Source organism: Trichoplusia ni, chromosome 5 (genome assembly GCF_003590095.1).
Source record: "Trichoplusia ni isolate ovarian cell line Hi5 chromosome 5, tn1, whole genome shotgun sequence".
Classification (NCBI taxonomy): domain Eukaryota; kingdom Metazoa; phylum Arthropoda; class Insecta; order Lepidoptera; family Noctuidae; genus Trichoplusia; species Trichoplusia ni.
The window spans coordinates 11,987,600-11,999,108 of NC_039482.1; the positions used below are offsets into that span (position 1 = coordinate 11,987,600).

The 11,509-nt window shown below is 38.5% G+C and overlaps 1 pseudogene; it reads right to left on the reverse strand.

Annotated features, from left to right (window-relative positions):
- Positions 1-25: 25 nt before the first annotated feature.
- On the reverse strand, positions 26-11,509 carry LOC113494517 (annotated as a pseudogene).

An 11,509-nucleotide genomic window follows, 5' to 3' on the forward strand; every position in this document is an offset into this window, starting at 1 on the left:
ATAAAGGTAATTAATACAACAGGAGTTAATTTTTATAAATTTTTGTTTATTTTATCACTAAAAATAAAACTTAAGTATTACAGTTTCTATCAAACAACAACACTCAGTCGCAGCGAAATAATTCAGTACAATAATATATTTACAAGGTCATGGTATTTAAACGGATACATTGTTACATCGATGCCCTGACGGGATAAAACAGAACTACGTTGTCATAAATGCAAAACAACCGCCTGAGCGCGCGAGTTGTTAGTACTTACAAAACTTTATACAGACTGGGATAACTGGTTTCGATATAATAACGTTGAAAGGACTATAAATACTTAGATATATTGTAAAAAAAATAAATATATTTATCGCTGTATGGTTCACTAACGTAATTTCCTAACGTGCCTCAATGAAACTGTTCGAAGAAGCTACAACGAAAAGTATTTGGCAACTAGAAGTGATACATATCAACTGTAGCTCACTCACTAAACAATCGAATATTTTGAACCTGCAACACGATCTCCGCACACCAAGGGCAACTTTTTTTAACGAAGCTTGGGTGTTATTATTCAGCCAGAACTGTCACGTGGAGGTTGCTCGTAGTGCGCGAAGATTAGGTTTATAGTAAACTATGTGAGTATTAAAAGGTTAAGGGGTGGGGATTTGTAATTAGTTCTCCTTTTGGGGGCGGGGTTTGAGCTGCTTGGGCTGGGTGGCGCGGGTCTGGCCGTCTTGCTGGAGGCCGGCCAACAGCTCGCTCTTGCGGATCGTCTTCAGATCCAGATCACCGTAGTAGTCCTCGCTGAAAATGGACGCGAACCTTACAACCGGCCTCGTCTCCGAGCTATCCTTAACTCTATGTCTTATGCCTAACGACGCTGAGTGAGTTAAACTTAAATGGCTATCTAAATTTCTAGCAACTTTTACTACGAGTGGCAACTGGCCGCAAGGATTGTGTAATGTTAACTTGTACACAGTCGGCGCTAAGAGTGAACTGCCTTGAAACGGCGACAAGAATGATATCCGCTCGCTTTTCCAACTGGCGTTATCTAACGTTGTTTTTCTTGTTATTATGTGATCCGGAGCACTCGCAAAAACTATAAACTATATAGCCAGTCTGTGACCTTCACTGGCGTTTAACTTCGTGACCGGCGCAGGCGCATCTCAGTATAAATTTTGCTTGCAATTGTTTACAGTACTTAGACCATGAACCGGATTTTAACATTTCGAAAGTTCTGTTATTGTTTCAATAAGAACTGTCAGGTTATCTGATTTTTTTAAACATCACGATAGTTGAAACGCGTCAACTTAAGACAGATACTTTCATATTGATTAGTACCAACTTCAGAGCTAAGAGTAGGTATATAAAAATCTCTTAAATATTTCACAATTGCATGTCTGCGCCAGTCACCGGCATTCTTTGAAACATTTCCTCGTTTATGAAAGGCATTGATAATTCAACCTTTGTGTCTCGTTCGAACAGTTACGCTCGATACGATATGTCTGTTAACAACGGTCATTACCATACACACTCCGTTATGCACCGGTCGGCATTGACCACGGTCGTCTGTGTATGACACGCCTGTGAGCTAACTATTTTGCTCTCAGTCATGCTAATTTGAATGTGCCCTAAATTTCAAGCGTGCAAGGCTCCGGACCGCATAACTGCGGCGAGTATTCCAGTGGGCGAGCCTACTACAGGCCACCTATGTCTACCTACGCCACGATCTGTCCAATAGTGAATCGTGTGTAATATAAAGCTAAAACAACACGAGGTGCAATCGATCTGTGTTGATTATGTTTCATTATTTATGTGCAAGAAGAATTGTTAGTCACAAGGACGACATTGGTTTCGTGGAAGTGGTTACAGGGTCTTAGGTTTGAGACACCAAGAACTTCGTTATACCATATTAATTTAAGAGCCCATTATTAGTTATTATGCCCATGATTTCATGATCAAGTTTCTTGGTGTCGCATTATTAGGGTAGGTACCAGATGTTAATGTACCACACAAGACGCTGGTAAACACCACAGAACCAGTATTCAACCAGTGAATTGAAGAGTCCTATAGTGCGTTCAAGCTGCTGTCGTAATTGCTTTACTTGAACGGTGTGAATGGAACATCCGCATTTGATCGTGCCGTTACTAAATCGAGATCCCTGCGTGACTTGAATCATGAGTATTGACTTATCAGCATAATCGAATGCGCATGTTCTTTATGTGTGAACGTGTAAAATATATACACAAAAATTGGTACGGTGACTCACCATCCGGGAACATCTTCGGGGTCCTCGCAGTTGCCGGTGCCGTCGGCATCACCGATCTTGAACACGGTACCGATGGGGCATCCGTACTCGCGGGCGACTCCCTCCAGACAGATGTAGTATTTACGGCAGTCCTCGGGATGGGCGTGACGGCTGAAGGATCCAGCGTTAGACACCTCACCGGGGGCGGGGCAAGAGAAACCGTTCGCTACTTCTGGGAAACACCAAACAAGGTTACGTGAGCAAAGGGGTGGAAGGCGAAACCGAAATGCAGCAGCAGATAGCAAGTGGCAAGTCGAAGGAGATCACTGAAACAGCGTGTGCACTGAAACTGTATGTGTGTGAGTAGTCGCATGTCATTGTTAATTAAATAGATCAAACTGATCAGATTGCATGAATAATTTAGATCAGATATAGCATTACAATAACACTGTATGCTTGAGCTTGAATTACAATTTCAAGGTTCGAAGGGCTGTGGTTTGTATCTGTCACTGACAAACCACAAAACAGGTGGCAGGTTTAATAAAACAGGGTGTAATTTAGGTGAGATTACTTCAAGTTTTAGTTGTGTTACGTACCCTCGTTTCTGCACTCGGGGACCTGGTCAGCCCACATGCACACGCGGGATTCCCTGTCGTAAGCAAGTCCGGGGCTGCACTGGTAGCGGGAGGCTTCTCCGTTCCAGCAGTTCCAGAAGACGTCGCACTTGGCTTCGTCGGCGAAGATACCGTACAGCCGCTGGCAGTGAGGGGTGGAGATTGGAGGCTCTGTTGAACAAATAGATGATGATTTTTACCAGACCCAGAAACGCATGAAATTTGAACATACAGCGAAGATACGGTCACTCAACATAAACGAATAACCTATTACTTCTAAGATAAATAAACAGTCACAACATAAATGTTCTAAACCATAAAACCGCTACCAATAAAACCGAAAAACCATTCAGGTTTCCCCGAAATGTCACACTATTTTAAGTATAATTGGCAATCAATCACCTAACAGCAAAAAGATTTCAATCTTCATCTCCATAAAAAAGCCATCAAAAACATCGACAAAAAATCTGCCTTCTCGAATTGGCGATATTAAATTTAATTTGCGAAGTGGTTCTAGTTCAAGGCTGTGCAGGATATAAATACAAATATTTACATAAAATAGAAGTTTATCGTTTGGTGATGTGTGTACGTCTGTATGGTGTGAATTGGCCTAGTGACCTTTACGACATCCTGGTTGAAGTAGGTATGCCGAATAATATTATCCTTATATGACATGACGCATGATTATGTTAAAGATTTGGCCTTGACTCTTGGCTCGACTGAGAACGAATGTTACTATGCGTTCGATTTCATTTCATATGCATGAAGCTGGTTGATGCCAACTCGTGACAAGAAAGGTATTAAATCCTTTGGTTTATTATTGAATCTTTGTTTGAATATCATTACTGAATGTTCGAGGATTTTTCTTAAGATCTTACCAAGCTGTGTCCTCTCGCCGCACTCAACGTTGTGGAGGTAGTCGCAGTTCTCAGTCAGGTATTTGGAGTCCGGTGGCATCGAAGGCGAGACCGTTGCCGCAAGTCTTGAGTTCAGCGACACCGTTGTCACACTTCCAGTACTTGTCACAAGAGACATGGTGGGGGTAGAAGCCGAAGTCATCGGGACATTTGAAGGACTCCTGTCCGACCGCTGCAAACAAAACATAAAGTTAGAAAATTATGAAGTCCAGACTATAAGGAAATAAATGAATAACAAATATTATGATATTGTAAAAAGCTTTGGCCAGATAGCCAAGTCTCGATTGTTGGAGCAGATAGGAATACCTAATCTCGTAACAACATGGACTGTTTCAAAATCAAATATGTATAACGTTTGACATAATGCCAATATTGGCAACAATTGTGAAGTAACGACGCATCACAATGCTTGAATTTAAATTTTCTATTACAAAACGCACCGCCAGGGGGTTTGCTAAATAACGATTATGGTGCGCGAAGTGTCGCAATACACCGGTCTCGGGCAGGGCCGCTCTTTCTCCGAGGAACGCAATAGGCCCTAATGAGGCAACCGCACCAACTTACTACTGTACTACCAAAGCTCGATTCAACTGTTAATTGTTCTATGAACACGTGTTCTTTGTTTAATTTCATATATGAGGTATTTGTAAGTACGTGTGGCAACAGTTAGCAAATAAAACTATTTCGAGCGAATTACACAACATACCGTTTTTGGGACGCGGAAACACAGTTCAAGTAGCTAATTGTTGTAAATATATGAACCTAGTTTTATGCTCCTTTACATAATTCGATTTTAGCGTTGATTGTTCAGGAGTATTTTTTTTGAAACATTGGTACCTACATGTTATACATATTTACGAAGTTAACACGTTGTTTGCGTACGCGCCGCTTCCCAGTACGAATGTTATGTCACATTATGACACAACATGTGTCACCTGCACCGGTTGACATTTGCGAGAAGAAAACCCTCATCCGTGAAGTTTTGCAATAATTCGCTCTCTCGGGCTTTCGACAAGTGTTTGTGCCAAATAAATCTTCTGAGACAAGTAAATAATTTCCATTTAAAAAATGTTACCGTAGCCGTACGGAGCTAACTTAAGACAAATAATGTCTAGACTAGATCAAAATCATGAAGAATGATAGGATTTCAAGATCGTTAGCTATCAATAGGTACTGTATTCTTGCAGTAGGCGCCGTGATAAAAACCAATTATTACTTTTCATAATCACAATACACGTACAATTTCTTCGTTACTGCTCTAGTGACTTGCTAGGTTTCTACACTTTAGTTCCCTATTATCGATAATAAGGAGCAATCAAGTCGTTATCGATAAACATCGATGTTACAAAAGTTACCTTTTCATATCGATTGGCAATAGTTTTATTTGTAAAAGAATCTTATATTGCGCGATGATCTGATTTTATGATCTGATCATTGAGTTTAGTAATCGTAACCTTGAGATCGACTGTTTGTACTAAAAAGCTGTAGGTTATACTCATCTGCATACTGTTCAGTGCAAACAACTTTTCTTATTAAAATCAAACGTTGGCATCGAGGTGAACCACAGTCGCGTGCCTAACATTCCGCGGCGGCCAGGCTAATAAGCAATGTGGCACAAATGTAGAGCAGTTTCGATATAATTGAAAATTCGGATCACCGCTCTTCAGGCCGCTGTTTGCTTGTTTTACGCCAATTACAGCTTGTAATTGGCAGATGAGTTCGGCTTTAATCGCTCATTAAGTTTGTGGACTATGTAAGTGGGTGCTGTGTAAATGAGGTTCTGATTACACATGTCAAACATTAGTGGCATTATTGTGGTAGAACTAAGTGGTATGGGTCGTGTACAAAGTGGCTGCGCAAAATAATTAGCCATGATTATTTGCTCTAGAACATTTTACGTTCGATTTTTTACGGTTGAATAGACTGTGTACAAGATTACAATTCTTGGATGACGTATTAATGTCACCGGTTGAAGCGGGCCACGTGTGCAGTGGACCGGGCAGGTTGCGCAATGCCCGGGTGACACCGAATCCCTCGCATACGCATGACATAATTATCGATCTGTCCAACACCCATCGTCATAACGTATTATATAACTAGTCGCTTGTTCGGTAATCAGTCATTTTTACCATTTATAAAATGTACTGATAAATTATTAAGTCAGACAACTTTCAGACGAAATTTTTGGGCGAAGAAATAAGTGTGACCATGTACTGCAGACAATGAACAGACAACCTTCCCGTAGTCAATTTACGATGTATACGAACCATTCATTGTGGTATAAACAATACCCAGACACAAACATAGAATTTACAAACAAGAAACGAGATATTAATAGCTGCTAATTGCGTCTATTGTATAATACAGAGTATTACATAAACATTATGATAAAGGTTGTAATACATTAAGTAATGTAGTGAAAGCCTTAAAAATTGACCTACCGACGCCAGTGGGCGGAACTTTCGATTTCGTTAAGACGATGTGCCTGCGCCGGTGTTGAGTAATCTCTCTCACGACTGACCTTTAACATGGGGGCCGATGAATGTGCATTAACTTTAAATATTTTTGCATTTCTTAATGAGGTTTTCTATAAATAGATTGGTTGAATAATAATATCCTTTTATTCTGTAACTTAATTAACTGGCTGACGTTCTCTTGAAGAATTGACTATCTATCGATACTCTACACTCAAGTAATCGAGTTGCCGTAGTACTCGAACACGCCATCGATAGGAGCATTAACCTATACTATGTCCTAGATAAAGTAAAGACGTACAGAGTCACGTACAGCTCTAAAGGTAAGACCACACATTGCGCACAAATAATCTGTCGCTTCGCCGACTTGTCGCGAACTTTGAAGTCTATAAAGAATATTTTATAGCCTACCTCAACAGAATACAATAGCTATAAAACTACAAATGTTTGCAGCCAATGTTGGCCGCTAATGTTTGTCACGTGTGTCACTGTTACAATAGATGTGAAGTGCTTTAAAGTAATGATTACCAACATAAGTATGAGTGGCCTAATCTGACGCAATACGAGATTAGATAATGGCCATTGTCGGATGGTGAAAGTTCGTAAGCTCGACACCACGCCTACGACTATAATAGCTCTAATGGGAGCATTTTGGTTCCAACTGCAATTGTGCATGAGATAATAGAGATAATATTTTTAAAATTCACATCTTAAAGTAATTATGAGCAGTCATAATTAAATTATTGTTTATTTAATGCTTTACGGCTGCTGTTAAAAGTATTATACAAGTCTTTTTATTGTTTTGGGCGTGAAATAAATTTCTATTTAATCTACAAATTCATTTTTACATTCTTAGAAAACAATTAAAATTTTCCTTTCACTGACTTTCGGGTAGCAGGTATTTGCGCTCGCAATATCTTTTAAATTAAACTGTTAGACATACTGGCAGGTTACAAAATATATCTAGTTGCCTTTAACCAATTAATGAGTAATACAAATTCACATCATAGCTAAGAGGCTGCGCGTGCGCAGGTGTCGTCGCGCAATCGTTACGTAACCACTAATTCTATTCCCATCCACTCTTGCGCATCTAAAGGGTATAGTTATTAAAGCAACACTATAGTGTCACTTGCAAAATTATGTACAGTAAGCTAACTAAGTGGTAGGAATTTAATGATTTGTAAATGAAGGCATAACTGAAGTTATTGCGCATGTTCACGGCTTTAAACTTTATGTTCTAATACGATAATGTCAAATGCAAAATCCTCTCTAACAGAAAATATCACGTGAAGCTGAAGACTTGAACACAAATATTATAAAGAATACGATTTTTTAAGTCACCCGTAGAACTTTACAATTTTGGAAGTCTTACCAAAAACGGTCACAAAACATTCATGCCTGTCGATGGATTTAAAAAGAAAACAACAACACAATACGTAGGGCCAACGAGAGGTTATTTATATCCGTTCGAAGGACAGACAATCACCGTCTCGTTGCTACACTAGCTAACGTATACTTATATATTGAACTGCACTTAGCACTATTGACTTTAGTTCTTCATTCAAAAAACAAAAAATTAATAAAACGAAGTATTCATACTCTTTTCTATATAGAAAGATGGCCAGCAGTTGGGTATTGACAGGCTGGTATGATTTATCAAAAATGGAACGATAAAAAATATTTTTTAATTTAAGATGGCTGTTGCTAGCTTTAAAATGTTTTGTGTTTGGAATTGAGAAGACGAAAATATTAAGCAGATTTATATACAGCCAGATTGTTGTATTCAGCCAATTCAAATAAAGAAATGATTTTAAGTGCAGCTTGTCAAAAGAAGGTTGCATATCAGTAATTCATATTTAACTACCCATGCTATTAATTAGTATTTTTTGTTTTGTTACCAGCATCACATTGTTAGTTTGAGAACACAGGATGCAAGGCATTGTCCAATTAATCGTCTAGCCGTGAGATATCATTGTCGACGTCGTATTTTTGTCTACGATCACAATTTCCGGCGCATTGTTAAATAAACCTGTTAATTATCTCTCAGATTTCCGGTGAGACGACCTCTCAATTAACTTTGACTTTTGTGACCTTTCGATTTATCTTTCAAAGTAACGTGTAAAAGTAATGAGAACTTAAGAATAAAACCTTTTTAAAGATATAGTTTTGGTCACCTATTGGCTACTAAGACATCAATAGTAATATAATTTAATGAAACCTCTTTGATCCATATCTGACAATCATTCAAGTTCTAGAACTTCTGTTTTGTAAATACATGTTAAAAATTGACATGTGTATTCAAATGCTCTACATTTTCTACATTATTGCCGTTGAGTAATTTAATATGCAAAGACAACGCAACGTAATGTATTACTCAATTACACCCTAATTATTGCATTGTATCAGAGAGAGTAACCGATTTGTCCAATTATATCTACAATTTGAATATTTTACTTGACACGCGATGCACGCTCAAATTGACGGTCAATTTTGTAATCAATCGATTTAATACTAGTAATTAAACGATTGAAGAGTGAAAACTACAGTAGCTTCATTTTCTCACAAAAAGTAACGTTTAATTATTGGTGTCAAATAAATGTAAATTCACTATTAAATCATTATTTTAGCTTAAAATTTGATTAAGTATGCTGGGTTAACAACAGCGAATTACGAAGTACAAGTTACGATATTGTGACATTGCGAAACACACAATCATTTTTAATACTGTCATAATTTTATTAGGGCTATAAACCAGATATAAATCTTGGTTCATATCGCGCGTTCACCGTTTACATAAATTGTTTGTATCTATATACTTGTATGCGCGCTCAAGCAACTGATACATTTTCTCCATGTTTTCATTGCTCTCGTGAAATTCGCGCACGCACCGCATGTCTCGATAATCAAATACCTTCACGCTCGCAATAATAACACTATGAATATTTGCTAGCGTGGCTAAGTATCATTAAAGGCACTTCGAGCAACCAGTGTTAAGGTAACGGCCATTTAAATGTTGCTAATGTCTATTGGAATTATTTAGCCATGGACCATATCAATTAAAAATAAAAACAATCCATTCCAAAGAGTTTAATGCGTTCGAAACTTTTTATGTTTGAATGTAAGAAATCATGCATAGATTCAAGATTGTTCTATTAAAGAAAAAGCAACAGTAAATATCGGGGCTTGCGCAATTGATCGTGAGAACTGGGTACGTGTTAGAAATCCTAACAATAGTGAATTCCGAGCGACTCATAAACTCCGAGTGAAAACTGAACATCCTGCGGTTGAACACGAGTTTTATATTAATAAGAGCCGGTCCTAAAGGAAGCTCGGACCGGTGGAAACTGAACGAACGAACGAATAGTTTTCTATAAACATTCGTTGAGACATCGTCCTCTGTGGGAACAACAATGACACACACGATCTCTTGTCATTAATCGAAGGTCAAGCCATGTGAATAGGAATGCGAAAGTGCGCGCAGTCAATGATGAATTTAAATGAAGTATAAAGTTCATTCTAGAACTCAAGTCTCGGATAAAATTGTAGAAGACAATTAGAGATCATTATTCGAAATGTTCTTCATATAAATTGCTGTAACTAAGTCAGTTTGAAAGATAATGGTCATTCTAAAAATGGCAGCGAAATGATAATGTCATTACGTTCAACTTCCTTGAGCGGAAGTGAGTGCTATAGAAGTTTATAAGGAAGTCCATAAAATGAAGGATGTTCAGATACGCTTGTGACCGGTAATTGGCGGAATATTTTATTAAATAACAATAATTGCATGCGTAATGAAGGCTCGTTATAAGGAATGGGTGACATATTGACATTCTTATATTGGTAAAGGGCATTCGAGCATGCAAACTGATGAGTACTCTAAAATTAGTGAGTGAGAAGATAATGACGAATTCAAATGTTTTGGAAGCAGCCGATAATGATGTTATAGTGACATCATCTCATGACAGCTGTAAAATATTACGTTTAAGGCACCCAAAAAACTACAAATCAAGCAAATAAATAAGACATCGGAATTCCCCAGTTATGTAAACTTATACAGCTTTCAATAATTATGTAGTAGCACGTGGGAACTATTGGTGGCAATACAATAACTGTTCGAGTAACTCAACAATATCTGTGTCATAATATATTGACATCGGTGGGTGCGTTCGTTGCGAAAAATGCTAATCAGACATTTCTGATTGCATCACAACACCATGTATAGAATAAATAAACAGTTAAAAGGATTACGACATTTCTCTAAGGTCACTGAATTTCTTCGTGATTATGTAAGATTTATGGGATTTTGCATGTCTGCCATCAAACTGTCGCCTGCCCGCTGGACCCTATTTATCGAAGACAAAGTGAAAGCTTAACAACCGAAGCTCGAACCGAAACTTTCAATAACATTGTCGACTGCATTTAATGTTTCAAATAACATTCCGAGAACTGGCGTTTTGACATAATAAACAATTATTAAGAAAACTCGAGAAACCGCTTTCACACTTCAGTGCAGTCGATAGCTGCATGTTTTCATATCGATAACGAATCACAACTCTAGTTCATAGTAAACTGTTCTAGCTTTCTGTATGACGTTATGAGGTCATTGACATGTAAAAAATAAGAGTGCTAGTAGGAATGGGGTTGATCGACAACGCAATAAGACCTAGTTCACACAGCTGTTTAGCTTTATGTGATACATTACATCCATGTAATATAGGCGCCATTGTTACAGAGATGTAATAATGACATACTGGTGCAATATTTCGTTGTCACTTAGATTTTTAAGACTAGGACAAGTGGTTTTTTTAACTGAACTTGGGTATGTCTGAAACCAGATACCAGAAGTGAGATTTTTTTAATATAGAAGATGGTGATATGATCAGTCCAAGTGTCACTGGGCCATGTTACACCACAGCGCTCGCGCCGGCCGCTATCTATCTGCTCCCAACACTTGCGCGCGCGCAGTGCAACGCTCAGTGTGGAAACTGTATCGATAACACTACAACTGCTTTCGCGTTGAAACGCCAATTACATTTTTATCGATACATGAAAGCAGGCTCGCCACACGTCTAGATTGTTCTGCCGTCACTGGACACAGGTATCCGTCGATCAGGTCGTGGCGCACCCTAAATATTTCAAATGTTACGTACCCACGCCGAGGGCGGCTGCTAGCACTATTAAACACCGTGAATTCATGATTAAACTGTAAGTCCTTGCACGAGTGAAGTGGACACTGTAACGTTCAAGCACACACTGCGAGCGGGTGAATG